We start from the raw sequence: 20,716 nt of genomic DNA, 5'->3' as shown, positions 1-20,716 counted from the left end.
GGAATAAGAACCTACTGTAAAAAAAAAATGGGGGAAACTGTTGACTGGACTCGGAAGAGGCTTGTAGGATTGCTTTTCTGAGGTAGGAGAAACCGAGAAAGGAGTGGCTGAATATGTGTAGGCGTTCTCTTGAGAAGCAGTTCTAAGCATTGTACGCATGCAACAAAAAGTGCAAAAATGCATTTCAAAGCAGAAAAACCAGGAAATGTGCATTCTCAGATAAAGTGCAACGATAATGGGGAAATGATGGGATGTACATGGCTGAATTATGAGGATGTGTGTACTGATAAGAATAACATGACAGAATAGCAATAGTGTGCCGCTACAATATGGAAGTGTTTGGCTAATTCAATTTTTTTTACTTAGACAATATGCAGCCATGAAGGTTAAACTTTGGGGACTTTCCTGCAGGGGGAGTTCTGTAATAACTGGAGCCATACCTGGAGAGTCAGTTTGCTGTAGTGGTTAAGAGCGATGGGACTCTAACCTGGAAAACCAGGTTTGATTCTCCACTCCTCCACTTGAAGACAGCTGGGTGACCTTGGGTCAGTCACAGGTCTCTCTAGCTCCTTCAGTGCCACCCACCTCGCAGGATGATTGTTGTGGGGATAATAATAATATATTTTGTAAACCACTCTGAGTGGGTATTAAATTGTCCTGAAGGGTGGTATATAAATTGAATGTTTGTTGGTTATTGTTATTGCTACTATTATTAAAAGCCCTGCTTTACAGCATACTTGATTTAATATTATGTAATGGTGGAATCTAAAGTAAAGGTTTAAATGTGACCATGTGTGTTCCTTTAAATAATTATGACTTTCCTATTGATCCTTCTTTTCTTGTAATATGCAATCTTTCTGGTCAAAATCTTCATCAAATAATTAATGTTACTTGCTAGGAAGAATCACTGCAGAGCAATACAAAGCATTTCCTTTCTATGTTCAAAACATACAAAGCTTTGGGATGTCATTTGTTCGTTGGATATGGCTCAAAACACATAGTTTAAAATTGTATTCCAGCTATAGTCTAATATATAACACTACAATTAAGTTTATATTCTGTTCCAAACATGCATGCTATGTAACTGTGGAGCATAGTTTCCATAGCTCTACATACTCACAGCTGAGAAAACATGCTTTACATTTCTACTGAGTGCAATATTTTTTCTCCATTACAGAGACACAGTTGTATTATGAAGTTACAGTTATCACTGCACTAATAAGATACATCTGCATATGACTAAAGCAACAGTTTTGAAAAGAGCATGCTCTCTTTGTTTCTTGGATTATGTATATCCTGCAGTGTGCAGGATTTTAAAATGTGCCTTTTCCCATGTAACAGAGAAGGGAAAATTACTCCTTTAAAATGATGACTGCCACCCACAGTTTTATAAGTAATGACATTAAGAATATTTTTAAATTGGCTTCCCAATTTATCAAGACACTTAAAAAACTTTCAATTGATTTTAAAACCAGTTTATCTAACCAATTAATTGTCTATAGATTACATTATCTGAAATGTGACAAATTGTGCGAATGCATAATTTTCCTTTAGTTTTTCCCCTTATCAGTCTTTATTCTGAAAATGAAATGATAATAGGATTCAAAGCATTCCAGGAAAAAGGGGTTGGAGATAAGTAGTTCTGGGGAACACTAGAAATATGGAACTTAGGTCAGCAGCCACTCTGAGCCACTCACATTGTAAAATAAACTCTTAAATTGAAGAAAGGCTTTAGGCTGGAGGAAGAATCCAACTTTGGTCTGGGGAGTGGTAGGATAAGAGAATGATCTTCCCCAATGACAGAAACAGAAATGAGGAAAATTCAAGATGTCCATGTAAAACAACACCAGTTCTTAAATGCAAATACATAACAACAAGAAGAACAACAACAACAACCGATTTGTATATAGCCCTTCAGGACAACTTAATGTCCACTCAGAGCGGTTTACAAAGTATGCCATTATTATCCCCACAACAAAACACCCTGTGAAGGTGGGTGGGGCTGAGAGAGCTCCAGAGAACTGTGACTAGCCCAAGGTCACCCAGCTGGCTTCAAGTAGGGTTGACAGGCCCCCTCAATCTCCCAGCGGGAGATTGGGGCCTGGCTCTTACCTGGGGTGTGTGTGTGTGTGTGTGTGCGCGTGCGCACGCTTTGCGCGTGCGCGCTCCTGCAAGCGTGATGACATCACTTCTGTGAAGTGACATCATCACACAGCCCCTGGATTGTGCCGTTGGGGGCTCCTGCAGAGTGCAGGAACGCTCCTGCACTTTGCAGCAGCCCAAAACGGGCCCGATCCGCGCCCAAACGGGCGCAGATTGGGCCCATTTTGGCGCGAGTTGAGCCCGTTTTGGGCTCCTTTGGAGTGCAGGAACATTCCTGTGCTCCGCAGGGGCCCACAATGGGCCCAATCCACGCCAAAACGGGGTGGATCTGTGCCTGTTTTGGCGCGGATCGGGCCTGTTTTGACACAGATTGGGGCCCGTTTTGGGCCCCTGTGGAGCGCAGGAGCGTTCCTGCACTCCTCAGGGGCCCACAACGGGCCCAATCCGTGCCAAAACAGGCCCGATCCGTGCCCTTTTTGGCGCGGATTGAGCCCATTTTGACGCGGATTGGGTCCGTTGTGGGCCCCTGCGGAGTGCAGGAATGCTCCCGCGCTCCACAGGGGCCCTGATCCAGGCCAAAACAGGTCTGATCCTGGTGGCTGCTGTGTGCGGGGGTGCGCATTACCACAGGGGAGCGTGCATGGAAGTTGTGCGCCCCCTCGCTGGCCAGGTAAGTAGGGGCGGGGGTGGGAGGGGGGCGGGGGATCCCCCGCCCCCACCGGGGGTCTGGCAGCCCTAGCTTCAAGTGGAGGAGTGAGGAATCAAACCCGGCTCTCCCACGCTTTTAACCACTACACCAAACTGGCTCTCATTTCAGACTTTGATTTCAGCCCTAGAGGGGCTGATTATTCTTGTTACCAGTTAGTGAGTGACCTTGGCAATAAAACACAGGATGGATGATTGTATAAACAATTTATTTAGTGCAAATACAATTTTCACTAACCCCCCCCCCAAACTCTACATTCAACGATGTCTATTTTTCCTTTAGTAATTCATATTAGTCATTTTTTAAAAAGTCTATCAATGCACATTCTGCAAGTTTTCATTATTTATGTATTTATTTATTTAAATGTTGATACTCTATCTTTTGCCAAATTCTCACAGTGGCTTAAAACATGTTAGAAAACATAACTACAGTAAGGAAATCAATATCAATGTATACAAACAAAGATAAAGCCCAGTGATATTGAAATTAAAGAACCAACAGAGCATAAAAATTCTAGAGAAGCTCCAGTTAGAGATTATAAACACACAGTGCAATCCTAAATGTACTTCACTGGATTGAGAAGGGTGTCTCTATCTTTAAGTATTGCACTGTAAATGCTTTTTGGAATAGCCCTGACTTCATCTGCAATCTAAAGGATACCACAGAAGGAACCAAATTGGCCTATTTGGAGAGGGATTTCTGAAGCTTTGATGCCTGTGATGCCACAACTTAATTTTATTTATTTGGGAATTTTAATCCTGTTTTTCTCCATGAAATGTGGAATCAAAGCATTGTACAATATGAGGAAAAAGTAACAAACCATCAAATATAACAAATCTGTTGTCAGAGTTAATCAAGAGGGAAGGTAAAGTGTCACTAAGAGGGATCACATGAGGGTTTTTCTAGTGTGGGCATCCTTTCCTTTCCCAGGGAACTTTCAGCCCTCTGGCCCCACCAACACACACCCCTCTCCCTCCTGCTCTCTTCAGCTGTGGAACAGGAATGGGCCTTACTGGCTGCCACCACTCTGGTCTGGGAGTTCAACTACAGAGGGCCCTGAGCACACCTCCTTTCCCTTCACCTTTCCTAACAGTGTCCCTATGCTGGTGAGGGCATTGCCAGATGACTTGTTGAGCTTGAGATGTGAGAACCCAGTTAAAGTTAAGCAAATAGCTTTTTAAACAATAGCAATCACTAAACAAGTGGGGGAAATACATGGGAGAAACAGTTTAAGGTAGGGTTGCCAGATGGGCTCCGGGAGAATATCAGACCCCATGAAGGGGTGGTGTTGGTACTTATCTAGGGTTGTCAGGTTCTTATACCTTTCTTGCATGGGGGGAGGGGAAATCTAGCACTTATGCCTTCTTCATATTCATTTTCATGCCCATATGATGACAAAATTGGCCGCTGTGAAGTGCGAGAGCACATCTGGAGCCAGCACAATGATGTCACTTCAGGAAGTGATATTGTTGCACCCTGCCACAAGCACACCTGGTATGTGCTTTCCTAGACTGCCATCTGGTGTTGGGTGATCTTTGGGGGCTTGCCACCACCTGCAAATACAGGGCAAACCCCTGGGAGATTGCTTGCCTCTGGAAGACAACTGGGAAGACTATACTTAACAATGATTTTTCCGTGTGCGCAAAATGCGTGCACACTCCTGGCTCCAGGGTGATGTCATTACTTATGGAAGTAGGATTACCAGCCTCCAAGTAGTGGATAGAGGTCTCCCAGAATTACAAATGATCTCTAGGTCATAGAGATCAGTCCCTAGAAGAAAATGGCTGCTTTGGAGGGTGGATTCTAAGGCATCATACCCCACCCTCTCTAGGCTCCACCCCCAAAATTCTCCAAGAATTTTGCAACCTGGAGTTGGCAACCTTATCTAGAAGTAATATCATCATGGCAAGGTGTGCAGGTTCCCCTGCCATTCTAAGCACAGCATGGCCCAAAGAAGTGAAAAGCGTCCCAAGCCAGCTCCAACATACACATGTGACATGCACCCCCACTCCCTGCAGCTCCAGCAGCCCCTACCTTGGCCTCAAAGTAGATGCTGTGCTGGAAGGTGTTGTTGTTGTGTAGTGGAAGGTGCAAGTTGTGCCAGTTGTCCATGAGGCTGTAGTGGGAGTTGGTGGCCAGGGAAGCACTAACTGGCACGGTGAAGCTAAGCAGAGTGACCTGAGTGTGGGCAGTGGCAGCACTGGCCACCACCTCTGCCTGACCCCAACAAAGGAGGTTGGGCTGGGTTGGGTTGAGCGGGTACCCCTGATGAAAGCCAGGCAGAGCCTGCAACAAGCTGGAAGAGGAGCTTACAGTAGGATCTTCATCCAGAACTGGCCATGGACGGCGTTCGCCATTCAAGCTGTGATGCCAAGGGAAGCAGAGAGGCGGGGAGTGGAGAAGCAGGGAGCAGAGAGTCAGGGGCACTGTGGGTCAGCTTTTTGAGTGCCTCACCATACCACTCCCTCCCCTTCCTCACCTTTCCCTTCCCTTTCTTCTATCTCCCTCTCCCACAGTCTAGTGTCCAGTATTTTGAATGCATTTCCCCTGGACAGTACAAGAAAATACTGGACTGTCTGTGTGAAAACCAGACACCTGGCAACCCATGTGCACAATGATGTTCTAGAAGTGACGTCATCGTGCCTGCCAGGAGAGCATGCACTGTGCATGTGCCAGGGATGCCTGCCAGTGGTGGGCAATTGTCTGGCGCCTTGCAACCTCTCACCAGTTGCTGGTGACAGGTGGGCAAGGAGGCATCCACTGGGAGGTTGCTCACCAGCAGGGGGCACCTGTGATTTCCTAGATGGAAGTAAAAGCTCTGTCCCTGATAGCAACAGCCTCCCCAGGCATCCCTGGAACTCTTTTCTAAGAGAGGTCTGTCACATCCCTTTTATGGGAGCCTTGAATGGTAGCTGAAAACAGTCCTATTCCAGAAAGAATTTAGTTTGTAATCTCTAGATGGAACCACTTTGTAATTTTTGAAAATTAAGGTTGGGAGACCTGGACTGTTCTCATTGTATGGTGTAATGATTTATCATTGAAACCACTAAGACAATTTTTACTAAGTTGTCTTGTAATTTGAGTAACATTAAGCATTTGATTAGTTTCTGGTATCTGAAGCCTGTTTCTTTCAAAGCCTCTCAAAATTAGCTGGCCATATGGGTTGCCAGGACCCCAGACTTTCCTGGTGGGAGGGGGGCAACCTGGTACTCACCTGCATGAGGCTCTTTGTGCATGTGAGCTCCCTGTGTCTAGGCGCTGACGTCACTTCTGGAAGTGACATCATCACACTTTGCACATGAATGATCCCATACTTCATGTGGGGACAATTCTTTTAGAATTGGCCTGTTTGGGGCCAAAATCAGTCCCTGTGAAGCACAGGAGAACTCCTGTGAGAAGTGTGATGATGTCACTTCCTGCCAGGAGCACACCCACTGCATACTTGCCTGAGTTGCCTGTTGGTGGTCGGCGATCACTGTGAGGCTCCCCCCTCACTGGCGCCCCCACCTGACTGCTTGCCATCTTACCAGCTCCCCAGGCAGGTGTTCTCCAGCCTCAGATGGGCAGGGCAGGCAGCAGCGGCAGCTCTAGCTCCAGCTCCCTGCAAAATCCTCCTTGGCCTTCACAGGAACCTGAATTTAAAGGCCTCCCCTTGCCCCACCTCCCTGGCTCTTCTCCCAGTCTCCACCTGTCTCCCTTACTGGCCCTGCTCCCAGCCTATCTGATAGGAGGGCTGGGTAGACTCTGCAGTCTCTTGGTCCCACCCAGTCCATCCCAGCCTAGGGCGGAGCATTTGGTCTGCTCTCTGCCTGGCTCACCCCTGCTGCTTCTGAACCCTCCCCAGTGGCTCCCCTGGAAGCTTGGGGCCTGTGCCTGCCTGGGTTGTGCTGATGGCAATCTCCTGTGGGCCTGGATGAGGGAGAGCTGTCTGGGCAACTTCTGGAGAAGGGTGAGTCTGCTGAGAGGCTGCAGGCTGTTCCTCAGAGTTGTGCCTGAGTGTCGGTTGCAGCTGGCCTAAGGGTGAGGGAGGCCTGGGGGCCTGTAGAGGTTTTTACAGCTGAGGTACTGCCAGAGGCTGCGCTGCAAGGCCTGAAGATGGTGTCTGCTGCCACAGGGCTGGGGGGAGGTGTCGCCGGACAACCAGGCAGCTTGCAACCTCCTACCAATCACCAGCGATCAGCATGCAATGGGGCAAACTGCTGGGAGCTTGCAAGATTGTTTTAAAATTTGTCAAATAGAAAAAAATAAACAAGAACTTCTTATGGGATGTTATTTATGTATCTTCACACAAAGTAAAATTTAGAAACATGTCACGCAATATAACTTTACATAGTAAGAGTATCTGTAGGTAAGAATCCAAAATTGTAAGAAAAGAGGGAACAGAGTCCTGTTGTACCATAGATGTTAATGCATGTATTGTACCATGAGCTCCTTTTCCTGGAAAGCCAGGCAATAGCCACATTTTCAATCAGGGTAGTTGCTCAGTAGTTCACACAGAATGTTTGTAAGGTCAAGGCCTTAAGAGCATGGCCTGATAGATTTAATTATCCAAGATGATGAAAAATTCTGGAGAACTCAAAAGCTTGCACTCTTTGTGTCATTGTGGTTGATTCTAATAAAGGGTATCATGTGGTTTTTGTTTTTGTTGCATCTATCTGCAACCTCTTTCTACAATAATATAATAATAACATTAGATTTATATACCACCCTTCAAGATGACTTATCACCCACTCAGAGCAGTTTACAAAGTATGTTACTATTATCACCACAACAAAACACCCTGTGAGGTGGGTGGGGCTGAGAGAGCTAGAAGCTGTGACTGACCCAAGGTCACCCAGCTGCCTTTAAGTGGAGGAGTGGGGAATCAAAACCAGTTCTCCAGATTAGAGTCTTGCGTTCTTAACCACTACACCAAACTGGCTCTTAGGGGTTTAAGTTTCTGAAACAAGTTACAGGACAAATCTGCTCTGAAACTTAGGAGGATTTTCCTAAGCAAATTAGGCCATTTGATATGGATGTCTTCTTTCCAAAGGGAAAAAAAATCTCAGTAGGTATATTCAAATCCTTAAAGTAGCTCTTTAGACCTTGAACCACACTTATCCTGGCTCTCCACTTACTGTCCTCAGCTTTCATACACTCTAGTTAAATATGCTATTTGGGTTTGCTTCTTGAAGACTGGTGCTGACCTAGTAGAGTACAGGTTCAGTGTTAACAATGTTACACACGTTATTAGCAGTTACATGTACAAATGTTACACAGCGATAGTAACTGATGGGTCACCAATGGTTATAGATACAAAAGTCAACATTATGATGGTGGTAATGGAAGCCATAAGGTCTCAAAGTGAAATAGCATTAGCCTATCTTTTATAGACCTTCAAAGACTAAATTCATAGTTGTTTATGAGGAAATTGAACTTAAAGAGGTTAAATACTTTGAGATATCTCCAAATAAAGGGCCTTTGAAGATTAGCTGTTGTTGAGGGTTCAGTTTTCTTTTCCCTAGTTTGTTCATCTGGTACAGGGAGATCTGTTTTCCCACCACCTGGCATGTCAGTTGCAAAGGAGTTGCATTTTTTGTGCTCTTAGTTTTTTATTTGCTCTTGGTGGGCAAACAAAGAAGAGTTACCAAAAGAGTACCAGCCAGTCTTGTGTGTGCCTGCTTGCTTGTTCATCTGATCAAATGTGTTAAAAGCAAGAAAGGGAAGCTCTCATTGTAAGTGACTGTTTTGCTTTCTCAAATCCCTGTGATAATTCCCCCTGGGATTTTCTAGCAGTCTGATGCCCCACTTTCCCCATTTTATCCTGATTTCCCCCATTTCCTTTTATCCATCTGCCTTGAGATTACGAGTAACAAGAATACTTCTAGATTAGTGTTTCTGTCTTTATTAGGCATTGGAAAGGTTTGGACAGATTTGGTATTTAAAAATCAGAAATATTTGGATATCCTATGTATTGATTGTGACATTTTTAGACTGCCTTATAATACAAATTCTTGGTTGGTTTACAAAGATAGAAGTAATACGATAAAATCAGTAAAGCCCTTTGACAAATGACAATTAAAACATTTCAATAATTTTAACAAATAATCCTAGCAATAAGCAAGAGAAACGTAATATTTTAGCTCTTGAAAGGAAAACAGCAGCAGTCAAAAAGACTAAAGTAGTTAACAGTGAGAATTAATAGAGTCAGCTCAAACAGTAATTGTTGCCAGTAGCATGGGAAAATAAAAATATCACCTGGCAGCTAAAATACAAAAGTATAGGCATCAGACAAGTGGATTTAGGGAAGGAATGCCATAGTCATCAAAGAGAGAGCCCCACACATCTTCTGTAGAAGAGGGTACATAGAAAAGGGACTCTGATGATTTTAATAGGTTCATATGGGCAATTAAAGGAACTCTACTGTCAGGCCATTTGGGAGTTTAGAGGTATGAACCAACACCTTGAATAGTGCTCAGAAATGAACTGGCTGACACTGGGGTTATTGGACTACTGGCGAGGTGCGTTCTCATAAAAGTGCACCAGTTAGCAGTCTTACAGTTGTATTCTGTACAAATTTAAGTTTCCAAACTGTCTTCAAGAGCAGCTCCAAATAGAATATGTTGTAGTAATCTAATCTAAATGTGACCAGATTATGGATAACTATGGCTAATTCTCACTTTTCCGGAAGGATCATACCTAGTGTACCAACCAAATCTGATTAATGGCACTAAGTGCCATAAGTGAGACCTGAATGTTTATCTGAAGGCAGGGATCTAATGATTTCTGTCAGACAGTGGCTTACTAAAAGTTGCAATCCAGCCTATCTCTTGCAATTAGACATGAGTCCATTGGTTTCAACAGATTTTACTGAATATAAACAACCATTATAGTCCACTAACCAAGATGCAATATCTTGGCTGGTACACGAGTATTGTTACGAATGACAGGCAAAGGTTAAGGTACAGAATAGCATAACCCTGCAGGTCCCATCCTCCCCCCATAGTTCTCAAAACAAACGGCTTGAAGCTGAGAGAGTGGAACTTTCCCAAGGCTGGAAAGGTTGTAGTCATAACATTCCTCTTCTTTGAGATAACTGTTACTGGACTGCTTGTCACCTGCAAAAGAAGCACTGAAAACACTGACAGGATTAAAATGGAGTCTCTTTGGTTAGATCACATAAGAAACACAGTCAGTCCTGACATTTCTGCCCCCTCTAAAATGCCCTTCCCCCAGGTTTGAGAGGGTAGAGAGTGTGAAAAGATTTTAACAATCTAGGAGCATGAACATGAATATCCTCTAACCACTCATCAAATCCAGAATCAAAGTCCTTCCACCTGATGAGGTAAAACAGCTTATTACGTTTGATTTTAGAGTCCAAAATTTGCTGTACTTCATAATGGACTTGGTCATCAATCAAAGTTGGTATGGGAGGAGCACGGGTATGCCATTGATCTGCTGGGGGGACCTTTTTCAATAAGCTGATGTGAAAAGTAGGATGGACGTGACGGAGGTTCTTTGGTAAATCAAGTGCTACAGTCACTTTGTTGATGATTTTACAAACTGGAAAAGGTCCCAAAAACTTTAGTGCCAATTTATGGCTGGTTTGAGCCACTTTCAAATTTATTTGTAGATAAATAAACAAGGTCTCTTGGATGCAATTCCCATTCAGCCACACAATGGCGATCAGCGTATTTTTTATAGTCCTGTTTAGCTTTGTTAAGATGTTGCTGAATAAGAGTCCATTGTTGAGCTGCCTCCCCCCAGCATTCTGAAACATCTTTGGAAGTTGTTGCGGGGGGAAGAGCTTCAAAAGGAAATGGTTTAAAGTGATAGCCATAAACTACTTTGAATGGTGTTTCTCCGGTAGAAGCATGCACACTGTTGTTGTAAGAAAATTCTGCTAAAGGTAATAAATCAATCCAATTGTCCTACTGGAAATTGATGTAGCAACGGAGAAATTGTTCTAATATTTGATTAGTTTTTTCTGACTGTCCGTCGGTTTGCGGATGGTGGGCGGAGCTTAAACCTTGTTCAATTCCCATAAGTTGCATAAGCTCCCGCCAGAAGTTGGCAATGAATTGTCCGCCTCGGTCGGATATCACCTTTGATGGAAAAGAATGTAGTTTTACAATATATTTCAGAAAAATATCCGCCAACCTTTTTGCCGAAGGCATAGTAGTGCAGGGAATGAAGTGGGCTTGTTTTGAAAATAGATCCACTACAACCAAAATGCAGGTGTGATTTTTGGAGGGGGGAAGATCTGTGATGAAATCCATAGAAATAATTTCCCACGGTCTACTTGGGGTTTCAAGGGGCTGTAAGAGTCCAGGAGGCTTGCCTTTTCGCGTTTTGGCGCTGAGGCAAATAGGACACGAAGCCACATATTGCAAAATGTCTTTGCGCATGCCTGGCCACCAAAATTGCCTTTGGACCAGATGAAGTGTTTTTAAATATCCGTAATGGCCAGCTGTTGGGGCATTGTGACAGCGTTGCAGTACTTCTTTTCTTAAACTATTTGGTACATAAAATCGATCGCCCCAAAGCCATTCCCCTTGTTCAGATTGAATTAATTTCTCTTTAGGCACATTCTCCCCCTCCTTTTCGACTTCGCTTTTCAGTTTTTGTCTCCACCCCTGGTCTGAGTGAGGAGGTTGTGTTGTGCGGCTGCGCATAGTAACCACATCTCCCAGTTGCGTAGGCGAAAATACTGTGTCTATTGTCTCCTCCCTCCTGCTTTTGAGTTGGGGCATGCGCGAGAGGGCGTCCGCTAGGAAATTAGTTTTGCCAGGCAGGAATTTGAGGGTGAAATTGAATTTTGAAAAGTATTCCGCCCATCGCAATTGTTTGGCGTTGAGTCTCCGAGGACTACGTAACGCTTCTAAATTTTTGTGATCTGTCCAAACCTCAAAAGGATGGTGGGCCCCTTCTAGCCAATGTCTCCAAGTGAAGAGCGCCGCTTTTACAGCAAAAGCTTCCTTTTCCCAATTTCTTTCAGCTTCAGAAAATTTACGTGAAAGGTAGGCACAAGGTCGGAGAATATTGTCTTTCCCCCGCTGCAGGAGGACGCCCCCAATCGCGGTATCGCTGGCGTCCGCCTGTACTATGAATGGGCGATTTTCGTCGGGGTGTTGCAGCACTGGTTTGGATATAAATTGCTGCTTTAACAGATCAAAGGCTAATTGGCATTGCGGTGTCCATAATAATTTTGCTTTCGGTTTTTTAGCTTGCTCCCCTTTGTTTTTTGTTTTTAAGAGTTCTGTGAGGGGAAGAGTTATTTGGGCAAAGTTTTGTATAAATTCTCTATAGAAATTGGCAAACCCCAGAAAAGATTGCAGTTCTTTACGATTTGTGGGGGTTTGCCAGTCTTGAACTGCTTTCACTTTGCCCGGATCCATTTTTAACCCATCTTTTGAGATGCAATATCCCAAGTAACTGAGTTCAGTTTTGTGAAATTCACATTTAGACAATTTGATGGGCAATTTATTGCACATGAGAGTAGTTAATACTTGTTGCACTAAGTGTACATGTTCTTCTTCGGTTTCTGAGTAAATTAACACATCATCCAGGTAAACAACTACTCCTTTATATAAAAAGTCGTGCAATACTTCATTGATCATGGACATGAAAACCGAAGGGGCCCCGGCCAAGCCAAAAGGCATAACTAAATATTCGTACTGCTCTAAGGGCGTATTGAACGCAGTTTTCCACTCATCCCCCTCTTGTATACGAACGTGGAAATAGGCATCTTTTAAGTCCAATTTCGTGAAGATCTTACCTTGGGCCACAACGTTGAGTAGATCTCTGATGAGAGGTATGGGATAGGCGTTTGTGGAGGAGACTGCATTCAGTCCTCTGAAGTCAGTGCACAGTCTTAACCCTCCATTCTTCTTTTTAACAAACAATACTGGGGCGGCATGAGGGCTGTTTGCTGGTCGGATGAATCCCCTTTGGAGATTAGTGTCAATGAATTTTCGGAGCTCCTCTCTTTCATTTGGGCTCATTGGATAAAGTCTACCTTTGGGCAATGTGGCTTCAGGGATGATTTCTACTGCACAATCTGTTCTCCTGTGGGGAGGTAAAGTGTTGGCCTCTTCTTCGGTGAAGACTTGCAAATAGGCTCTGTAATGTTTAGGTATTTGATTAATTTCCTCCTGGGTTAAGAGTGCTTGTTCCATGAGGGTATGATTGTTACCCCAATTCTGGTCCCAGCGATGATTTCTGCAGCTATCATGTTTAAAGGTGATGCTTCCGGCTGTCCAATTTATGTCTGGGTTGTGTTCCCACAACCATCTGCTCCCCATAATTAAAGGGTACTTCACTGTAGAGCTAATTGCAAACGATATTGTCTCCCAATGTTGTCCCATGCCTGTGATGACAGGTACTGTTTCGATGGTGACTGGATTCATATTAGTGCCATCCATTTGTTCAAAAATGACTGGAGTTTCAAGATCTTTTATTGGGAGTACTAATCCGTTCACTAGAGCTGGTGCAATAATATCTCTGGAGCATCCAGAATCAATGAGCGCTTGCACCCGAATATGAGTCTTTCTTTCAGGATTGATTAACGTAACAGGCATGAATAGTATGGACCCTTGAGGTCTGTCCACTATGGGAATTGACTGAGTTTTGATCTGCCGTTTGGGTCCGTTTACGACAGATCCATTTCGTTTCCCGAATTAGGACTTTCGGGTGCTTCTTCACTGATTAGAGCAGTTGAATCAAAGTCCATAATTTCTTCTAGCTCTAATCCTTTCTCAGGAGGATTTCTTCAGAAAGTCCCTCTCCCTCTCGTAGTTCGTGGAGCAGGCGTTGGGCGGGACGTCGGGGGAAGAGTGGCAGGGGCTGGGTGCCGTGGTGGGAACGGAGTTCTTTGCACAGGCCGGAGTGGACATTGTGCTGCGAAGCGACCGCCTTGGCCACAATGTAGGCACAGTCCTTATTGCCATCTAGCATCTCTCGCTCCTCTAGCTGCAAATCCTGCTCCCCTGCCCCCTCTTACAATTATGGAGATTCGCCGGTGCCCTGCAGTTTGTTGTTGTTCCAAAAGACGTACTTCTTGCATACGGTTTTCCACTTCACAGGCTAATTGAATCCAACCCAAGAGTGTGGGGGGATTATCTTGCATAAGGGCCCGGTCCAACAATCTGGGATTCATGCCTTGTTTGAACAAAATTATTTTGGTGGATTCCTCACACCTTGGATATTTGGCGGCTAGCTGTCGGAACTTTGTAACATAGTCTCTAGCCGACATGCTACCTTGTCTAATCGACTGTAATTCCGTTCGGGCTCTGCTCTCCTCTAATGGGTCTTCATATTGCGCTCGGAGTGCATCTACCAAACCCTGTAGGGAATCTAATTCTGGGGCCCCCAATTCGTACAAGGCTACATACCATTCTGCTGCCTTTCCTTGCAACCGGGATCCCAAATGTTCGATTTGACTGGCCTCATCTTCGAACAAATGTCCCCAACGATTGAAGAATTGTAGTGCTTGTACTAGAAAAAATCCCAACTTTGAGGGGTCCCCGTCGAAAGTAGCTTCCAATTTTACCCATCCCATCGGTAACTCTTGAGGTGTGGTAACCGGTGCTGAGATTGGGTAGTATGGCACAGGTGCCAGTTCCTGCCTTGGCTGTCAGTCAGGTTGACGCAGGGGCGGTTGTATCGGAGGGTGCTGGGGCCTTGGCTGAGGGATCCCTTGGGGTCTCGGTATTGGAGGACTTTGCGGCCTCAGCTGCGGTCTCTACGGTCGTGGAGCTGGAGGGCCTTGCGGAGGTGGACCTCTCGGTCTTAGCGGTGGAGGTAGCCTAGGCGCTGGAAGTCGTGGGAGAAGCGGCTGCCCTTGTAGCGGCGGTGGCGGCGGTGGGAGTACTGGAGCCTCCTCCTGCGGTTGCAGAGGTGGTTCTCCTGGGAGGACCGGGAGCTCCTGCGGCTGTTCTTGTGGCTGCTCCTGCGGCTGCTCCTGCGGCTGCTCCTGCGGTGCCTCTTCCTCTTCTCCCGGTGGCCCTCCCGGCACATCAGGGGGAAGTTCCTCAGGTCTCTCATCTGCTGGTCCCTGAGGTTGTTCGGGCGGCTGTACCAGTTGTTGCTGATCGTCTGCTAGTAAGAGCGGTTGCTCCCTCAGGGTGGTACGTAGTCCCGGGACAATACTCTGCAGGGCTGCCAGGCCTTGGCCAACAACTCAGCTGCGGGCGCCCTCTTCTTGCGTGGGACCTTCCTCTGATCCTCCAACAATGAGTACAGAGAGCAGGTGAACAGCATGGGATAAACTCTCCTCCATACTACAAAGTATCTCCTCTAACATTTGTACACGTCCTGGGGCCGCCGTGGCACCCACCGTTTGAGAATATTCCTGGGGAGGTTCGTTGGGAATTTGGGTAGTTTCCATATATTCCACATAGGAAGCAATTGCCCGAGGCCATGGCCGAATTTCTCCCATGCCCCGGGCCCCGTTACCTTGCTCTTCTTCCGATATCCCCGCCAGGATTCCTTTCGCTAATCCTGTTACTGCTGAAATTCCAGCATCCACCGCTAAAGTTCGGCTCTGCAATTGTATCCAACTTTGTTCATTCGGCTCGCATTGCCCCGTCCACGGGGTGACTTCCGCGTAGTCCCAACTCATCACGTCGCAACGGGAGGTCTCCCACATCTGGGTACTTTCCGAACCCCTTCGGTCCCACTCTAATTGGTCGGCTTCTCGGTTCCAATGATACCACGGTTGGCTACTTGAATGCTCTGCTACCGAACCGACACTTCGTTTCCCGTCCATTTGCGACTTAGTAAATACCGCACTCGCTCTCCTTTCCCTCGTGTCCCTCGGCCTCGAACCCCACTGCCTCGGCGTAGGCAAGGATATCAGAGGTTCTGCTGCCGCCCTGGGCCGAGTTTCAGCTCTATCGGGTGCGAGGGTATACAGCGTAGTATGCCTGGACTCCGTTCCTCCCTGAACGGGTCGAGGAGGTTCCAGTCCTTCCGAGGCAGGGGAGGTATAAGGATCAAACAAAGGGTCCCTGTTGGACACGGCCTTGGTATCCGTCTGCCCCGGCTTAGGCATTGGAACAGATGTGATTCGTAACAAAATGTCAGACAGTGGCTTACTAAAAGTTGCAATCCAGCCTATCTCTTGCAATTAGACATGAGTCCATTGGTTTCAAAAGATTTTACTGAATATAAACAACCATTACAGTCCACTAACCAAGATGCAATATCTTGGCTGGTACACGAGTATTGTTATGAATGACAGGCAAAGGTTCAGGTACAGAATAGCATAACCCTGCAGGTCCCATCCTTCCCCCATAGTTCTCAAAACAAACGGCTTGAAGCTGAGAGAGTGAAACTTTCCCAAGGCTGGAAAGGTTGTAGTCATAACATTCCTCTTCTTTGAGATAACTGTTACTGGACTGCTTGTCACCTGCAAAAGAAGCACTGAAAACACTGACAGGATTAAAATGGAGTCTCTTTGGTTAGATCACATAAGAAACACAGTCAGTCCTGACAGATTTCAACATGCAATATTTAGTGAATATACAACCCTGCCTGAAATAGGCTCTCTTTCATTGTGATTAGCTATTTTGTCATTGAGCAGTATTAGTTTTCTGGACTGAATATCAATTTATTAAGCCTCATACAGCCTGTTACCAATTCTAGGACCTGTTCAGACCATCCATTGCCCAACTGAATTTGCTGCAGAGGAGAAACAGAGGGCCAAGCTAGAAGTGACAAATTACACTTGGATGGCAAATGAACAGACTCACATGCATTCCTCCCTGTTCACTTGCATGCCACTTGCACTCCACTCGATCCCATAGTGATCGACTTGCACATACTGATCTAGTACAGCGCAAGTGAACAGGGAGGAATACATGTGAGTCTGTTCACTTGCCATTCAAGTGTAATTCGTCACTTCTAGCTTGGCCCAGAGTTGCATGTAATTTAGCATATTAATGGCACATTAGTCCAAATCTATGGATGATTTCTGCAGGCAGTTTCATGTTAATATGGAATAACATGGGGGCTTAAACAGAACCCTATGAAATCCCATAGCATGTCATGGAGTTGAAGAGTAGCTCTCTAGATCACCTGGCAGATGCTGGTCAGCTAGATAGCAATGAAACCAACAGAGCACAATGTGCCAGATATCCTCTCTGTTAGCCACTTCCAAGGTGTTTTGGTCAATAGTGTTGAAACTTGTTGCGAATTCTATGAGGATGAACAGGTTCACACTTTGTCTTGGTCTCCCAATGGAAGTAATAAATCAAGGGGACCAGAATAGTTGTTTGGTTGAATTAGACGGCCAGAGTTAAGTAATGGTTACATTGTTGGACTGGAATCTGGGAGATGCAGGTTTGAATCCCCACTCTGCCTTGGAAGCTTGCTGGATGACCTGGAGCCAGTGGCCTGCTCTCATCCTGACTTTTCACATGATTGTTATGAGGATAAAATGGAGGTGAGGAGAATGTTTAAGCATGCCAGGTGCTCACTTATGGCAGGCAATCTACCCCTTGGGCACCAGTGGAAGAAACTGGGAGGGAAAGGGGTGGAAAGTTGGCATGCCAGCACCAAGGCCTGTTTAAACCAGAAGTGGCAAGAGCCACTCTGGCATTACTAAAAAAAAGTTTTGCAAAAAACAGAGCATCCTCAGGTACATGGGAGTGACATCAGTGCGTTGCTGGTGATGTAAGCATGTCCCTGATGCCATCATGACATAAATACAAGTCCCCCTACCAGCTGTGAGTAATTCTCCCTAAGAATGATGTAAACTGGTTTTGGTCCCTGGGGAGAAAGGGAGGGTGTAAATAAAATATATAATTCCAACTTTATTTTCCACTGGAGGAAGGGTTTCATTGATTTCTTCCCCACCCCATTGCACCCAGTATGGTTCCTGAATGTCCCTTAAACCTGGAACAATGGAGTTTTTTCAGGGGGGCATGATGGACTAAAGAGGTAAGGGCAGGCAGGAAAGTTCCATTCTATAAAGAGAGCCTGCTTACAATACTTTGATCCAATCCAGTAATAATAATAATAATATGACACCACCCTAAGTAGCTGCTTCTTATGTACTGGTCCCAATATAAATACACACTGCTTCCTCCTTGGAAAGTGATTACAGCTTTTAATTAGACTATGAATTAAACTATGAAGACAATGAATTAGACTAGGAAGACTAATTAGACCATGAAGACTAATTAGACTATGAATTAGACTATGAAGCCAGCAAAACTTCTTCCAGGGACAGCATAGGCTGCAATGTGAAAAAATATTTCTTGTAATCTAAACATATATAAGAATTATTAAATCAAACGTGGGTTTTTTCATGAGCCAATCTTACAATGTTAGAAATTTAACAACTATATTTGGTCTAAGTACACATTAAAATATAAAGTAGAAGCAAAAAGATCACAATTAGTGTTAGATTTATGCTACTTTATACAACTCTGAATGGGTGCTGTGGATGAACTTTAGTTTCCATATTTAAGCTGATCCTTAGGGGACAAATAATAGAAAAGTGAACTAGTAGGAAAAAGTCTCCGCTTCATGTAAAATGAGCAGTTAAGCTTCTTCATTAGGGTTTTTCACTTGGGATGTTTCTTGCTTAATGACAGCTACCAACAGCCTCTTCATAATCTTTAGCTGATTTAAATTCATGTTTTCATTAGAGTGATTAACAGTGCAATACTAAGCAGAGTTATACTCTTCTTAAGAGCTAATTGACTTGAATGGACTTTCAGTGCAATCCTAGAGTTACTGCTGTCACTGGAGTAACTCTTCTGAGGATTGCACTGTTTATGTGAAACTCTGCTTAGGATACCACTGTAATAGACTAGTAAAGTAGTATTGCAAAGTTTGTTGAAGGCTGTGAACTCTATAACAACAACATTCGATTTATATACCACCCTTCAGGACAACTTAATACCTACTCAGAGCGGTTTACAAAGTATGCCATTATTACCCCCACCACAAAGCACCCTGTGAGGTGGGTGGGGCTGAGAGAGCTCCAGAGAGCCATGACTAGCCCAAGGTCACCCAGCTGGCTTCAAGTGGGGGATGGGGAAATCAAACCCAGCTCTCCAGATTAGAGTCCCGTGCTCTTAACCACCATACCAAACTGGCTCTATAGCAATCTCAGTGGTGGCAAGAAATTCTGAATCTGAACTGTAAGCTTGTGTTGCAGTTTCAGCAGTGTAGTATCACTCACAATTCAGTATCTGCTATCAACTAAAAAGAAAACTGTTCCAGTTTTTCTATCATGTTACCTGTGTAACAGTAAAGATGCTTCCATTTTTTCCCCTTCTGCTTCTGTTGTTCTGGGTGATTGCCAACGCATTCCCCAGGTTACACAGCAAGCTTACAGCCATTCAGTGAGGCTGAATGGTTGTGCGTATTTGATATTTAAGGTTAATAATTCAGTGTGTAGCTCCCTAGATAAAATGGTGACAGACAAAATTAAATCAAGATGATTTCCTTTGGTTAAAAATAATGATTTTTAAAATTTATGATTTCAGGCCTATTTTGTAAAGATTGCAATTCTCACCCAATATTTAGAAATAAATTTCACGTTATGGGACTTACTTCTGAGTAAATGAGATAATGCTGGTAGTGATGAGGAAAAGACATGGTTAATTGGCTTTGTGATCAAGAACCAAAAGAACTGAAATATAGAAAAAGTGTGTGTGGTGTCTTCAAGTCAAAGTTGACTTACAGCAATCCCTGGTGGGGTTTTCATGGCAAAAGACTAACAAAGGTCATTTGCCATTGCCTGGTGTTCGTTGGAGGTCTCCCATCCAATTACTAACCAAAGCTGACTCTGCTTACCTTCTGAGATCTGATGAGATCAGGCTCACCTGGGTTATCCAGGTCAGTGCATGGAAAAAGTACAATACATTAAAAAGTACAGTTTTTATTAATTGCATGTAAAAACTATTCTGTGAAGTCAAAATATCTGGAACAGAATAAAAGAATATTAGAAAGCAACAAATACAACTAGTTCAGTTCTGTCTACATTGATTCTTAACTGTGGCAAATCTGCTTTGACGGTGGTTGAATGTCTTGAACTTAGTACAATTGCAAACACAGAAGTCCATGCAGACCTTTAGAAACAGGAAGATTTATACCTAAGAAATATTAACACGATGTAATGTTAATGGCATCCAGATGCCAATTACAAAACCAAAGGACTGTAGGTTAGGCAGTAGCACTTATGATACTTCCTTTTTCTTCTGAGCTTAATATTTTTAATATTGACTATTTTGTAACTAGGATTGCAAGACTGTGACCAGATGGCAGCTTCCTTTTGGCTTTTTTTTTTAGTTACACCAGAAGGGGGAAAGTATTTCAAGGACTAACTAGGTACTTGCTATTGTAACACTTTGTGTACAGTCCCTGCTTAGAAACCTGCACCCCATGCTGATTGGTCTAGCCCCAGGATCTGCTATTGGACAAGCAGCAAACAACATAAGAATCAGTCCCAGCTCTGCGTGGCTTATGGGTATCAGGAGCAAAAACCCATTTTGACAAAAAACAAGTTTTAGGACATGCAAAACTATAATCGGATATTTATTTTTCAATATACTTATATACATAAATAAAAAACCAACCTATGTAAAATATTCAGACTTTCTTTGTATTTGTTTGTTAGAAATCTTTAACCTGTTTCAATAATTTGATGTTGTATACATTGGTTTTTGTACATATGAATTGCTTTTTACTATAACAAAGCATCCCAGTCAGGGTCAACATCACCTAGCAGAAAGATTGTGTTTCTTTCAGAGTTTCTTTGTTAAATCTTACAAAAGTTATATTTGTTGATATAGGCAAATGTTCTGATCTTTGCACCAAAAAGAAAAATATAAACACGTTCCTACAAATTGTTTTTGTATATATGTTTAAAATATACATAGTTTAATCAATGCATATTTTAATCATAATAAT

The sequence above is a fragment of the Eublepharis macularius genome, chromosome 1, assembly GCF_028583425.1.
Source record: "Eublepharis macularius isolate TG4126 chromosome 1, MPM_Emac_v1.0, whole genome shotgun sequence".
Taxonomy (NCBI): Eukaryota; Metazoa; Chordata; class Lepidosauria; order Squamata; family Eublepharidae; genus Eublepharis; species Eublepharis macularius.
This window is presented reverse-complemented; position numbering follows the sequence as displayed.